The sequence below is a fragment of the Crocodylus porosus genome, unplaced genomic scaffold (assembly GCF_001723895.1).
Source record: "Crocodylus porosus isolate Cpor-Errol unplaced genomic scaffold, CroPor_comp1, whole genome shotgun sequence".
NCBI lineage: Eukaryota > Metazoa > Chordata > Crocodylia > Crocodylidae > Crocodylus > Crocodylus porosus.
In genome coordinates this window covers 13,314,888-13,327,229 of record NW_017728943.1, presented here as the reverse complement: position 1 = coordinate 13,327,229, position 12,342 = coordinate 13,314,888, and the positions used below count along the sequence as shown (strand labels likewise).

General features: G+C 54.3%; 1 protein-coding gene across 1 annotated transcript in view; it reads left to right on the top strand.

Moving 5' to 3' along the window:
- The window catches only part of MAB21L3 (mab-21 like 3), a 51,323-nt gene that overhangs the window by 20,462 nt on the left and 18,519 nt on the right, over positions 1–12,342 (top strand). The gene's annotated exons all lie outside the window — the stretch shown is intronic.

The window sequence follows — 12,342 nt, the reverse complement described above, 5'->3', positions numbered from 1 at the left end:
TGTCAGGGCAGCTAGGATCTGGAACCAACTTCCAAGAGAAGTGGTGCTGGCTCCTACCCTGGGGGTCTTTAAGAGGAGGCCGGATAAACACCTGGCCGGGGTCCTTTAACCCCAGTACTCTTTCCTGCCATGGCAGGGGGTCGGACTTGATGATCTGCTCAGGTCCCTTCCAACCCTACCAACTATGAAACTATGAGACAACTGACAGTGAGTGATCTTGCCTGTATCTGCTTCACTGTCTTGCTTGTCCTTGACCACTTGCAATAGCCAGGAGCTACTGATGGTAACTCCCCAATGATTAAGAGAACACTTCCAGGATTGGTGCACTCCTTTGTAGTTATTTAAGAGCTCAGCTCACCTCATTTTTATTTAACACTAAGGATTCAGCTTAAGACAAAGACATTGGCTATTAAAGTCCTGTAGGCCATCCCCACAGGACTGAGCGCCTGTCAGATCACCCAAGCCATGGAGTTTGGTCTGGTCAGAGATTCAGTAGTGTGCCCACTACTGGGAAATACAAGTTTGCAGATGCTTTAAAAAATAATTAGGGGGAAGATGGGGGAAAGTGTATTTGCTGGTTTCAGAGCTCTTCGTGTTCCTCTTCTGAAGCTTTCTCTGCAACTCTGAGGACTGAAAACTCTTTTTTTAAAATGAAATCTGCAGTTCTCATCTCATTCTCACTGTATAAGGGAATTACTACAGCTGTGCTGGTCTCATGCACCAGATCAGGCCCAAGGACCAGATCCAGCTTGCAGACCAACTCCATACCATTCATCTGGCCTTCAGGGTCAAAGAGTTGGGCACCATTACTCTAGCAGCTGCACCTCGTCAGTTGTACAACCAGCCCAACTCAGAACAGTGGTTATACTGCCCAGACCTCTGTGAACCTGACACGTCTGGTCACTTTCACCATGGGTGGATGTAGAATTTTGAAAAGGGGGGAGCAGATGGTCCAATAAAAGACATGACCTCACCTTGTAAATCTGACTTCCTTATATTCCCTGGACCATCACAGCTACAGCAACACTTCCTAAACAGTATTTGATTTGAGAAGGTCTTTGATCACTGATTAATTTCACATGACATGCAGATCCCAGGCTGGTGCACTTATGTTTTTGCATGTGTGCACATATGTGTATGTGAACAGGTGGGTACAGAGGTAGATTGATGTCTGTATTGGACAGAGACAGAAAGAAATAATAAGCAAAGTAAACACTGAAAGAGTTAATCAGGCTGTTAAGTATTGATCTGTAAGGAACAGAAACAAGAGAAACATTTCAACTGGACAGCTGTTTATGATTTTGATGCTGTCACAATGAATTAGTAGCGCTAATAAAAAGCTTTCCATTTCCTTCTAAGCTACTGTAGGTCACTGTCACTGAAACAACACTTTGACCAAGTCTGGTTGGGTTGGTTTTTTTAAATAACACAGACAAAATGTCCAGATCTTTCACTCCAGATTTACTGATCAAGCACACATTTCTTTCACAAGCCCGCCTGATATGGGGAAAGGTTCAAACGGAATTTGTGCAATCATTGCTAAATGTACAGTAATGACTTAGCAGAACATTGCCAAGACTCCCAAATGTTTGTCAGGGACAGTTCAGGCTGGACAGACCCTGCTTTGATCAAGAGGGATACAACTAGATAACCGCCAGAGGGTCTGAGGGTCTGATTTTTAGCAAGTTTCCCTTCCTAACACACAGATCACTTCTTCCTTTCCAAGGAGAAGTGTGACAGGTCTTCAACCGTGTGCATCAACAGTACACAACAATTAAGGACAGGACAAGAAGATAACTGTGTCTTCAATCTATAGAGATGACTGATATAGGTAAGCTAATTACACACGTTGAAATTTAGCCAACACATCAGAGCTGACGCCCCTAATTTTGCAAAAAGTGCTGTGTCATCTTTAGTGATGATTATATACTTAGTGGTACGCGTCCTTTGTGAGGCAGCACTTTCAACGCAATGCCCCACTCATTCGGTTTACTCATGATGACACCAACTCACAGGAAAAAACACTATCCAGGAAATTCAAGCAGCACTATCTGCAGCACTCATGTTTCTTGAAGGTCTCCTATTTGAGCACCCATGAAACTCACTGGTGGCTCTCTGTTTAGACGGTGGGAGGGGATGGGGGAGAGGGCATGGTATGATGGCAAGCATAGACCCACCTGTTGACTATGCTTGCTTTGGTGGTCAGTGGTAAGCAATGCTCTTCCTGGATTAGCAGGTTACCTTTTGAGTGCTGCAAAAGTGGAGCTATACTGTGGCATAGCTGCAGAAGGATGCTTTGGTCTCAGGTAAGGCCTGATCTACCGTCACAGTAGAGCCCCTGAAACTGCAAAGCCTTAGGCGTCCCCATTTCTGAACCAATGATGTGTGACGTGACTTAGTAGCAGTATAACACCTTCTTTAGAGTCGGACTGTTGGATGGGTTATTCCCAGAAGAAGGAGCTCTCACACAACTATGGTGAATTGTGCATCTCATGTGCACTAAGATAGAAAGCAATTCACATAGGGAACATTTAGACTGAACAGGAAACATATCCTGATAGAGAGAACCATTAGATGGAAGAGGCAAAGGAAGCAGTGGATACCTCATTGCTTGGGATATTTAAAACCAGTGAGTCTAGCCCTAGACAGCAGTATAGGACCTGATCCTTCTGTGCCAGAGTCGTGGGCTAGATCTGATCGAACAGGTATTTCCTACATATAACTTTTCAACCTCTTAAATGTTGGGCTCTAGCCTGAGGCCTGGTTGCTGAGACCTTCAGCAGTTGCACTGGCCCATTCCTTGCCGTGATGTTCTGTTATCAGCCCTTCGTACTGAGCAACCAGGGGGCAGAGCGAGGACTTGCTCCCTCACGGAGGGGTCAGACGTGTGTCCCAGGCTGATAACAGTCTTCGAAAGGAGTCCGGACTGTGATCCACACAGCTAATATACCTAGTCAGGGTAAATAACCGACAGTCAGGGTTTAGCAAGCTTTCTATTGAGAAACAAAGCCTAAGCATGTATAGGGAAAGGTATGCAACAGGAGTGGGCCGGGTGGCATTGCTTTCTTCGCTGGCAATGGGATTGAGAAAACTTTTTGCTTAAGGTGCAAAACAAACCAATAGATTGCTGTGTCCCCTTGCCATGTCTTTGTGAAGCCCGTGTCTTCTTGGTGTTACCAGCAGCACTAGGAAAACCTTTGCCTGGGAGTTTCTGCTTACAATACTGCCAGCTCATCACTCTCCTATACCTAATTATTCTGATCTCTGCTAGTGCTATTGTAGTCTGATTCTTTCTTCCATCCCAGGGCTTTTCCCCTCATTGATATTATTTTCAACTGCTAATGTGATGAGAATTAAAGCCACATTGAGATGTGGGTTTCTTTCTTTCAAGATGGCGGCAGCCAGGTGAAGTCCCTCTGAGCTGCTGCAGCTCAGGTCCCTTCTTTGTGTTTCCCCCTCCACTCCCTGCCCCCTGTTTCTCTCCCCACTCCCCCAAACCTTGCCTCTCGCCAGCCTATCCTTGGGGACCCCCTCTTTGCCCCTTTCCCCCCGCTTTCTGAGTTTTTTCCCCTGGGCTCTGGCAGCCTCGTTTGCCTCTGCCCCACCCCCACCTGCGCTCTCCCTTTGATTCCTACTGCCTCCCTCCTCCAGAGCCCCTTACCTCGGTCTCTGCCATGGCCTCCTGCCTTCGGGCTTGCCTACAGCCCCGTCAGGGTTGCTCTGCCCCTCCCCCCGGCTGATTTTGGAGCTCTTTCAGCCCCCTCCCAGTCTCCAGCTTCAGTTTGAGGCTTGCTTTTTTCCCCCCGTAGCAGCCTCTGTGGAAGAGTTAACCCCCTCCTGCCCGGAAATGCTGCCAGCAGCCAGGGCGCTTGGTGTGGGGGTGTCTCTGTGGACCTTCCCCTCAGCCATGGCCTGTGAGTAGACACCCCTCTCCACGTCAGGGGAGGACTGCACCGGAGCTCTGGCAGACCTGCTGGGACGCCGCAGTGTCTGGTACGCCTCCCAGGTAAACTCAGTGCCTGTCGTATATTTGAGCTCTCCCAGCCTGGTGAGGGAGGTGTGTGCGGTGGGGCTGGAGATCTCGGGGGTCCACCACTTGGTTATGCCCCTGGAAGACCCAGGCAGCGCGGGTGTTGGCTTCCAACCTGCCACACCTTCACACACCTGCCAGACCGAGACCTCACCAAAGCGCTCGAGCACTATGGTGTCCTCACCAGCCCCTGGTGTAGGCTGACTTCCCATGGGAAGTAGGGACCCCAAGCTCAGGCATGTCCTGTCCTTTCGGAGGCAGGCGTTCATGCCCCTCACAAGTGGCACCCAGAAACTGCCTCTCTCCATGACCTTCATGTTGGATGGGAAGCCCTATGTGGTGTACTTCTCCCAGGGCGGGAATTCGTGCTGCCGCTCCGGCGGCAGCTCCCACCTGGCTGCCCAGTGCCCACTGGGGCAGTCAGCCAGGGCACCAGCTGTTGCACCCGCTCAGGCGGATGGCACATCCACCTCTGGTGTGGGAACCTCATCAAAATGTGGGGTTGGGGTCCTCCAAGCCCTCTCTCCATCCCTGCTCCATCAGGGGGGATTGACCCCTCTGGTGTTGACATGCCACCCAGGGGGAGGCCTGGAATGTCCTCCCAGCTTCTCCCACCCCTGTCATGGCTGATGCCCCACCCGGTGGAGGGGCTGGGGAGTCCTCCCAGTCCCTTCCTGTCCCAGTTCCGCCCCAGGTGGCTAGCGTCTCAAGCACTGGGGCCCCATCATGTGGAGCAATGGAGACCTCCCCTCCACCTCCCTCCACCTCTGCCTCAGTCAAGGCGGTGGACCCGGAGGTGGCGAACCCCAAGCAGCCCAGCCCACCCCCTTCAGGAGAGGTGCCAGCTGCTCCCAAGAAAGCTAAGAGCAAGAGGCAAAAAGGAGCTTCTAAAGGAGTGCCTGCCCCTTTGGGGCCTGCCTCTGACAGCACCAGGAAAAATGTAGCCAGGGAACCTGACCCCATCCTGCCTGCCTCCCGGAAACCCCACCACCTCAGGCCATGACTGAGGTTGTCCTAGCAATGTCTGGCAACCCTTCCCCCCATCCCAGCTCGTGGGGCTTGTGAGTCGCAAGGCAGAGAGAGAGTGCCTGCCTCCCTAGCATCAGGCACAAGAGACAGCAGAGGGTCCTGCCACCCCCCCCACCCGCTCCCCTGCCTACCAAGGCTGATGAGGAGGAGATGGAGTGCCTACCCTCCGAGCGCCATGACATTTGCCCCCCAAGGCCGATGGGGGTGAATCTCCCGGAGACAGTCCTCAACCCAGATACTGAGGGGGCCTGTTGGGAGCCTGGCCTTAGAGGGCACTTTCATCGGTCTCACTGGGAGGTCCCCTCCCAGAGTACAGCCCCGCCGTTCTTGGTCAGCAACATCCAGCTCCTGCTGGAGAGCCCCCCTGGGTGGCCCCCAACTACGGAGGCCTCCTCAACCTCTTAGACCAGACCAAGGGCCAGAAGAATGTGACAGAGAGTATCCAGCAATGGTGCCCTGACCCTCTGCAGTTTGCCCATGCTGCTAGTGACGCGGTGAGGCTCATGCGCCGGGACCGGGCACGTGTCAACACGCTTTCAGGCTTGAGAAGCTGGTGACCCGGGTGAGGGAGGTGTGGGGCTGAGGTGGGCCTGCAGAATAGGGTAGGGCAAGGATAGGCCTTCCCCTGTCTCTGTGATTTTTGCCCGGCTCTGCCACCTTCTCTCTCATCGGTACCCTGCCTACTCTTCCTCTCTACTCTCCTGCACATGGCGGTTATCACCATTGCCTCGCTAAATACCAACAGCTGCAGAGAAACGGTGAAGTGGACAGCTGTCCTGGAGGACTTGCAGCAAAAGTGGCTGGCGATTGCCTTCCTCCAGGAGACGCACAGTGACGTGCATGTTCAAGCTGACTGGCACGCTGCCTGGAGAGACCGCTTATTTCTGAGCCACGGCACCAGCCACGGCTGCTGACTGTCCACATCATCCTGGCACACCAGAGCTTGCTCCTTGTCAATGTCTACGCGCCCACCGATGGAAGAGAGAGGGTAGCCTTCCTAGAGACCCTGGGCGACCTCCTGTATGATGCCAACGAGAACTATGACCTGCTCCTCGTGGGCGAGGATTTCAATTACACTGTCGACGCGGCTCCAGTCTTGTCCAGTTTAGCAGCGCACCTGCCTTCGGCCCGCAAGCTATGGACCATGCTGGAGGCAGTGGATCTCGTTGACACCTGGTGAGTCCTCCACACTGACGCGCGCCGATACACCTGGGTGAAGATGAGTGCCAGGGGGATTGCCATGGCCCGCCTTGACCACCTTTACGTTGCCCAGCACCACCTGCCGTTACTACGCAGCAGGTGCATCATCCCATCAGGCCTTTTCGACCACGCCCCGGTCTGCTGCGAACTGAGCCTGCCTGGCAGAGCACACACGCAGGCCCCTTACTGGTGCCTCAACATCAGCCTGCTACAGGACACCCACTTCAGGGACTGCATTGCCCACCTCTGGAGGAGCTGGGAGGCTGCACGAGCAGACTACTCCTCCTGGCGGCTGTGGTGGGACATGGTGAAGACCCAGATTCGGGCATTCTGCCAGCAGTATTCCCAGCTGGCAGCAAGCGAGATCTGCCGCTGCACCCAGGAGCTGGAGGAGGACATGGCAGAGCTTGATGCAGCCCTGGTCCATGTAGGCAACAACAAGGTACTCCTCGAGAGCCTCTGGTCCTGCAAGAAATGCCTGTGGGAGCTGGCAGGGGGTGTGGCCCGCAATGCGCGGGTTCATGCTTGCTGCCAGGAGCTGGCGGAGGCAGACGCCCCAGTTGGCTTCTTCTTCAGCCTGGAGAGGCAGTGGGCTGTGGCAAAGACGTTGGACCATCTCAAGACCCCGGAGGGATGGCTGCTCACAGACCCAAGCCAAGTGTCAGGGCGTGCCGTCGCCTTCCATCGGGACTTGTTTGCAGCTGACCCCATTTGTCCAGATGCCACTCAGCAGCTGCATAAGGACCTGCCGCACCTCTACACTTCACAGGTCGAGGCCCTGGAGTGTGAACTCTCCCTGGCAGAACTCAAGGCTGGTGTGGGGGGACTTGCCTTGGGCAGGTCCCTGGGCCTTGATGGACTGCCCATGAAATTTTACAAAGCCTTCTGGCCTCTCCTTGGGCCCAGCCTCCTCTGTGTTTTCCACGAAAGCCTCACTGAAGGGACCCTGCCAACCAGCTGCCGCTGGGCAGTGCTCACCTTGCTGCCCAAGAAGGGGGACCTCAGCTGCCTTAAGAACTGGTGGCCCGTCTCCCTTCTGCGCGCCGACTATAAGATTGTGGTGAAGGCGCTGGAGAACCATCTCTGCACCATCATGGCCTCTGTCATCAGGTTGGAGCAGAGCTACTGTGTCCCAGGCAGGACCATCCAGGACAACCTGTTTCTGCTGCGTGACCTGCTCATGGCTGCAGAGCTTTTTGGCCTGGACATCAGCTTGGTCTCCCTGGACCAGGAAAATGCCTTCAATCGTGTCAACCACTGGTACCTGCTCGGCACCCTTGAAGCTTTTGGCTTCGGGCCTCTTTTCATCGTGGCGCTCTGGGTCCTGTACCACGACGCCTCCAGCCTGCTCAAGGTGAACGGTGTGCTGTGCTCTCCATTCCCGGTGTATCACAGCATGCACCAGGGCTGCCCCCTCTTGGACATACTGTACGCACTGGCCATCGAACCGCTGCTGCACGCTCTGCTATGTCACTTGTCTGGCTTAGCCCTGCCACTGGCACTGGCACCGGGCCCAACCACAAGCTCCCCAGTCTGGCTGACGGCATACGCGGACAACGTGACAGTCTTCCTGGGCAGCCAGGAGGATGTGCAGGCCCTGGTGGACTGCCAACGCACCTATGAGCTCGCTGCATTGGCCCGCATCAACTGGGGCAAGAGTGACATGCTCCTGCTCGGGATGTGGACCAGCAAGCCACTTCTGAACCTGCTGGGGGTCCTCACCTGGCACCAGGAAGGCCTCAAAGCCCTGGGAGTCTTCCCGGGGCTGCCAGCCTTTGCAGCCTGTAACTGGGAGGACATGGCGGAGGGATTGGAGACCTGCCTGCAGCGCTGGCGCTTGCCCGCCCTTTCCTACTGCAGCCAGGTCCCCATCACCAACAACCTGGCAGCAGCGACCCTGTGGCAATGCTGCACTGTACTGGACCCTCTGCTGGAGCTACCCAAGAGACTGCAGCGGCTCCTAGTGGACTTTCTCTGGGCTGGAAACCACTGGCTCCCATGAGCTGCCCTTTACCTGCCCACCACCAAGGGGGGCCAGGGCCTGATCAACCTGGCAGCAGCTGGCATGCCAGTTCCTGCACCGAGTGAGAGGCCTTAGCTTTGACCGGGAGCTCTATATGCTGGACCTCACCTTCCTGAACGGGGCGGTCCTTCCCTCGTTCTACCGCAGCATGGTGCAGGCCTGGCGGGCTGCCTTCCATCTCTGTCCCCAAGCCAGGCACCTGCGTTTCCCACAAGTGCTTCAGGAGCCCCTGGTCCACAACCCGGCCCTGCAGCATGTCGTGCCAAGTCTGGCCTCCCTCAGCCTTGTGGCTGCTCTCATTGAGGCGCACACCACCCACCTGGGGCACCTCCTGGACCCTGCTCAGTCAGGCTGGCTGTCACCCGAAGCCCTGGCTGCCCAGATGGCACTGTGCTCAGTCTGTACCACGGGCCGGCTTCTGTAGGTCGTTAGAGCCACCCTCCCGACAGAAGCAGCAACTGCCCTAGAAGGCTACCTCCGGGCTCAACCAGGCCCTCCCCACCACAGACGCCGCAGGTGACGCCTTCCCACCACTGCTGGTCATCCCACTGGTGGCCAGTGAGCTGGCTGACCGGCCCAACACACTGCTCAGACTCCCTGTGCCCCCAGCAGCAATACGAGCTGCCCCTTTGGCACACTGCCCTGGAAGGGACTCTACGCATGGGTGGTGCGCACCCGGCATGCCCAGGTGCTGGCCAGCCACCCTGACACCATGTGGTGGCAGTGCCTGGCATGGCCCGGGACCCCAGTATGACGCACACTGTACAAGGTGCCCACCGCCAAGAAGACCAGCGACCTCCAGTGGAGGTTGGTGTATGGCATCCTAGCAACTGGCTGCACTGTGCGCCACCTGGTGGCCTCGGCGGCCTGCCGCTTCTGCCCGGGGGTGCTGGAAGAGGACATTTTCCATGACTTCGTTGACTGCCCCCGGCTGTGGCCACGCTTTGCCGCCCTCGAGGCGCTGCTTAGGGCACTGGGCTGGGACTTCTCAGAGGACACTTACATCTACTTCCTGAACCGGGTGGCTGAGCGGGCCGCAGTCAGCCTGGCCAACTTCCTGGTGGGCCAGGCCAGGATGGCCACCCTGAAGAGCTGGCGAAACCTGCTCATTGGGACTGGGATGCACGATGCCCAGCATGCTCTTCTGCCTGCTGGTGCGGGCCCGCCTCTCACTTGAATTCAAGCATGCAGACCTCCAGTAGACGGTGTCCATCTTTGAGGAATGCTGGGCCATCGAGGGGCCACTGTGCTGAGTCGAGGTGGGACACCTGCTTCTTGCCCTGTGACGCCACCAGCTCCTCAAGGTGCGGAGGTGCACCCAGCGAGCCGAGACCTTGGGCTTTGTCCAGGTGGGCCGACCCCTGATGTCCTGAGGCCCCCCTGGGCATCCCCGCTGGCAGAATTGTATATATGTATATACGTAAATACTTCTTTTGTTCTTTGTGTTTCTGTTTTATTGTCTAGAGTGTGAGGGCATGCTTTGTAGGCCATGAGCCCAGGCGTTGTCCTCAAGGCCCAGATCCTCGGACCAACCTGTACATGATGTCGACTGCCCCACATTTGTCACCCTCCCTGGAATAAATGTCTTTAAAAACCAAAAGTCTCTCCTGCCCAGGGCAGGGGGTTGGACTTGATGATCTACAAGGTCCCTTCCGACCCTACTTCTATGAATCCGGCTCACAGCAAGTCCCTCAGCCCTGCCGGGTTCAGGTGCAGCTGGTCCCCCACCCAGGGCATGTGGTGGGGTGGGGGTGGCACGGCAGCCAGACTTTGCTTCCTGGAAGCTTTAGCAGCAATGGCTCCTTCCAGCTGCTGCCGCTGCATGACCCAGCCCCACTGCCCAGGCACCCTGCCCCATCCACCTTGCACTAACTGTCAGGGAAGGGTGGGCTCACGCGGGCAGGGCAGTGACCACACAGAGCTGGGGCCAGGGCTGGGGCCAAGCCACAATCTGCTGCCTGGATTTCTCTGTGACAGGTGCCAGTTCAGTGGGCATGGATGTGCAGGGAGCAGATCCTGGCTCTACCCTGTGTCTGGGCCCCAGCCCCACACTATAACCACCCTGCAATTTTCACTCCCAGGCTCTGCTCCCTGCCCACCTGTGGCCACATCTCATTCACCCAACCAAGCGCACCCTGCCCACGGGGGTCCCAGACCAGTCTTCATGGAGACTCTGGGGCCAGATGGTGAGAGCGCAGGGCTGGGGCCCAGGACACAGCCACGATCTGCTCCCAAGTCTAGTGATATACCACTTAGGGTATTTTGATGAGCTGTTCCTGGAGGGTGGGGAGGGGGGCAGTGAGGGTGCTGACCCACTCTGCAACAGCTCACCAAAATACCCTAAGTGGCCCTCCAGCCCAAATAATTGCCCGCCCCTGCCATAGCAGAAGTGCTCATGGAGCGGCCTGTCAGATTCCAATGAATCTGCAAATTCTACTAAATACCTTGTTACAAAAGGAGTAGCCAGTTTTCTCAGCTCTCTGACCTCCAAGTCTCTGGGCCTTCTTTGCCTAGAGTTCTCCTCCATCTGTCTGACTCTCCCTCTTTCACATATTTGGTGATCATAAGTTTCTTTTGCTTGGCTTCTGTAACATGTTGATCCTTGCAGGGAGCCTGCCTACAACAAACGGCAAAACTTGCTGGCAAGAAACAAATCCTTTCCCTCTGCAGGAGCTGTTGAAACTCCTGTGCTTGCTGTATTTTTACTGCCAAGATCAGAAGCTCTCCCTTTATTGTGCATGGTGTTTCCTGCCTGTTCACACAGCAGCACATGATTCCATAACAGGCACAACCAAATCAACTGGGATTTGGTTCTCAGAAAACCCTTTCCCCTGATTTTTCTGTTTGCCTGGTGGCATTCACAAGCATTAAGCAATTGACTAGGCAGCAACAGGTACTGACTTCAGCAGGACCTGGGAGTCAGCAAATCTAGCTTGGACACTGCCTTGTTTGGGCAAATTGCTTCTCCTTTCTTAGGCTTCTTTGTCCATCTGTTACATGAGGATACTCAATTATTTAGCTATTAGTGTATTACCGTGTTCTACTTCTGGGATAAGTGCATAATTGGTCTAACACCAAGGCCAGGTCAAAGGTTAGGTGGGTGGCAAAGTCTCACACAAGAAAGTGCCTTGGCTGACCCAGAGGACAGTTTGATCTTAGATTACAAGCTCCTGGAGATAGTGGGCCTATATTCTGCTGGGTTTTGTACAGTATTGAGTACACAATCAATACATAACCAGGATAAAACAACACTAATATTAACAGTATTGTGGTAGCACTCAGGACCCAATCAGGATTTCAGCCCTTCTTTGCCAAGGCATTGTGAAAATATGAGTATACAAAAGAGGACTTGGTGAAGACTGAATGGGGGATATGACTATTTTTGCTCTAAAGTGGGTCCCATTGATCCTTCCTGACCAGGGGCATTTTGTAGTCTGGAAGCAGTCTGTAGGACACTGCCCCTCCCTCCCCTGGAATGACATACCCTTTTTGCAAAAGCCACCAAGCCTTGTTGGGTCGATAGAACCCAATCAATTGTTTTCCCTTTAATTGATGCATGGTGAGTTTGTTATCTGGCAGCTAACAAGAGGCAGTTTTCTATCTGTTTACTATAAAGAAAGCAAAGCAAACTGCTGGCTGGGGACAGGCGGCTGAACGTTTACTGTCAATACACCTAGAGAGAGAAAGGCGATATAAGGAACAAGGAGCAGAGGCCGTGGACTGCAGCCCACATGAGTGATCTGAGTATAAAAATGCCAGAAGAGATAGCAAAAGAAAGTGGGTGGATGGAGATCAACTAGGGAGCACTTCCCTGTGCTTGGAAAGGGCTGATGTATGATCTAGTTAAGTGATAAGACACATAAAGTGTTTTGGCAAACAAACGATAATGCTGGAAAGCTTTCTATGCCCAGCAAGTTTTGAAAAGTGCTTCAAACTCAACTGAAAGACAAGGCAGTATTTGGGATTTTTCTAGATATGCCTCTATGTAGGAATCGCTATTTGAAAATAATAGCAGTAATCACAGAGCTTGTAAACAATGGCTGGATGGGGTTTTCTTAGT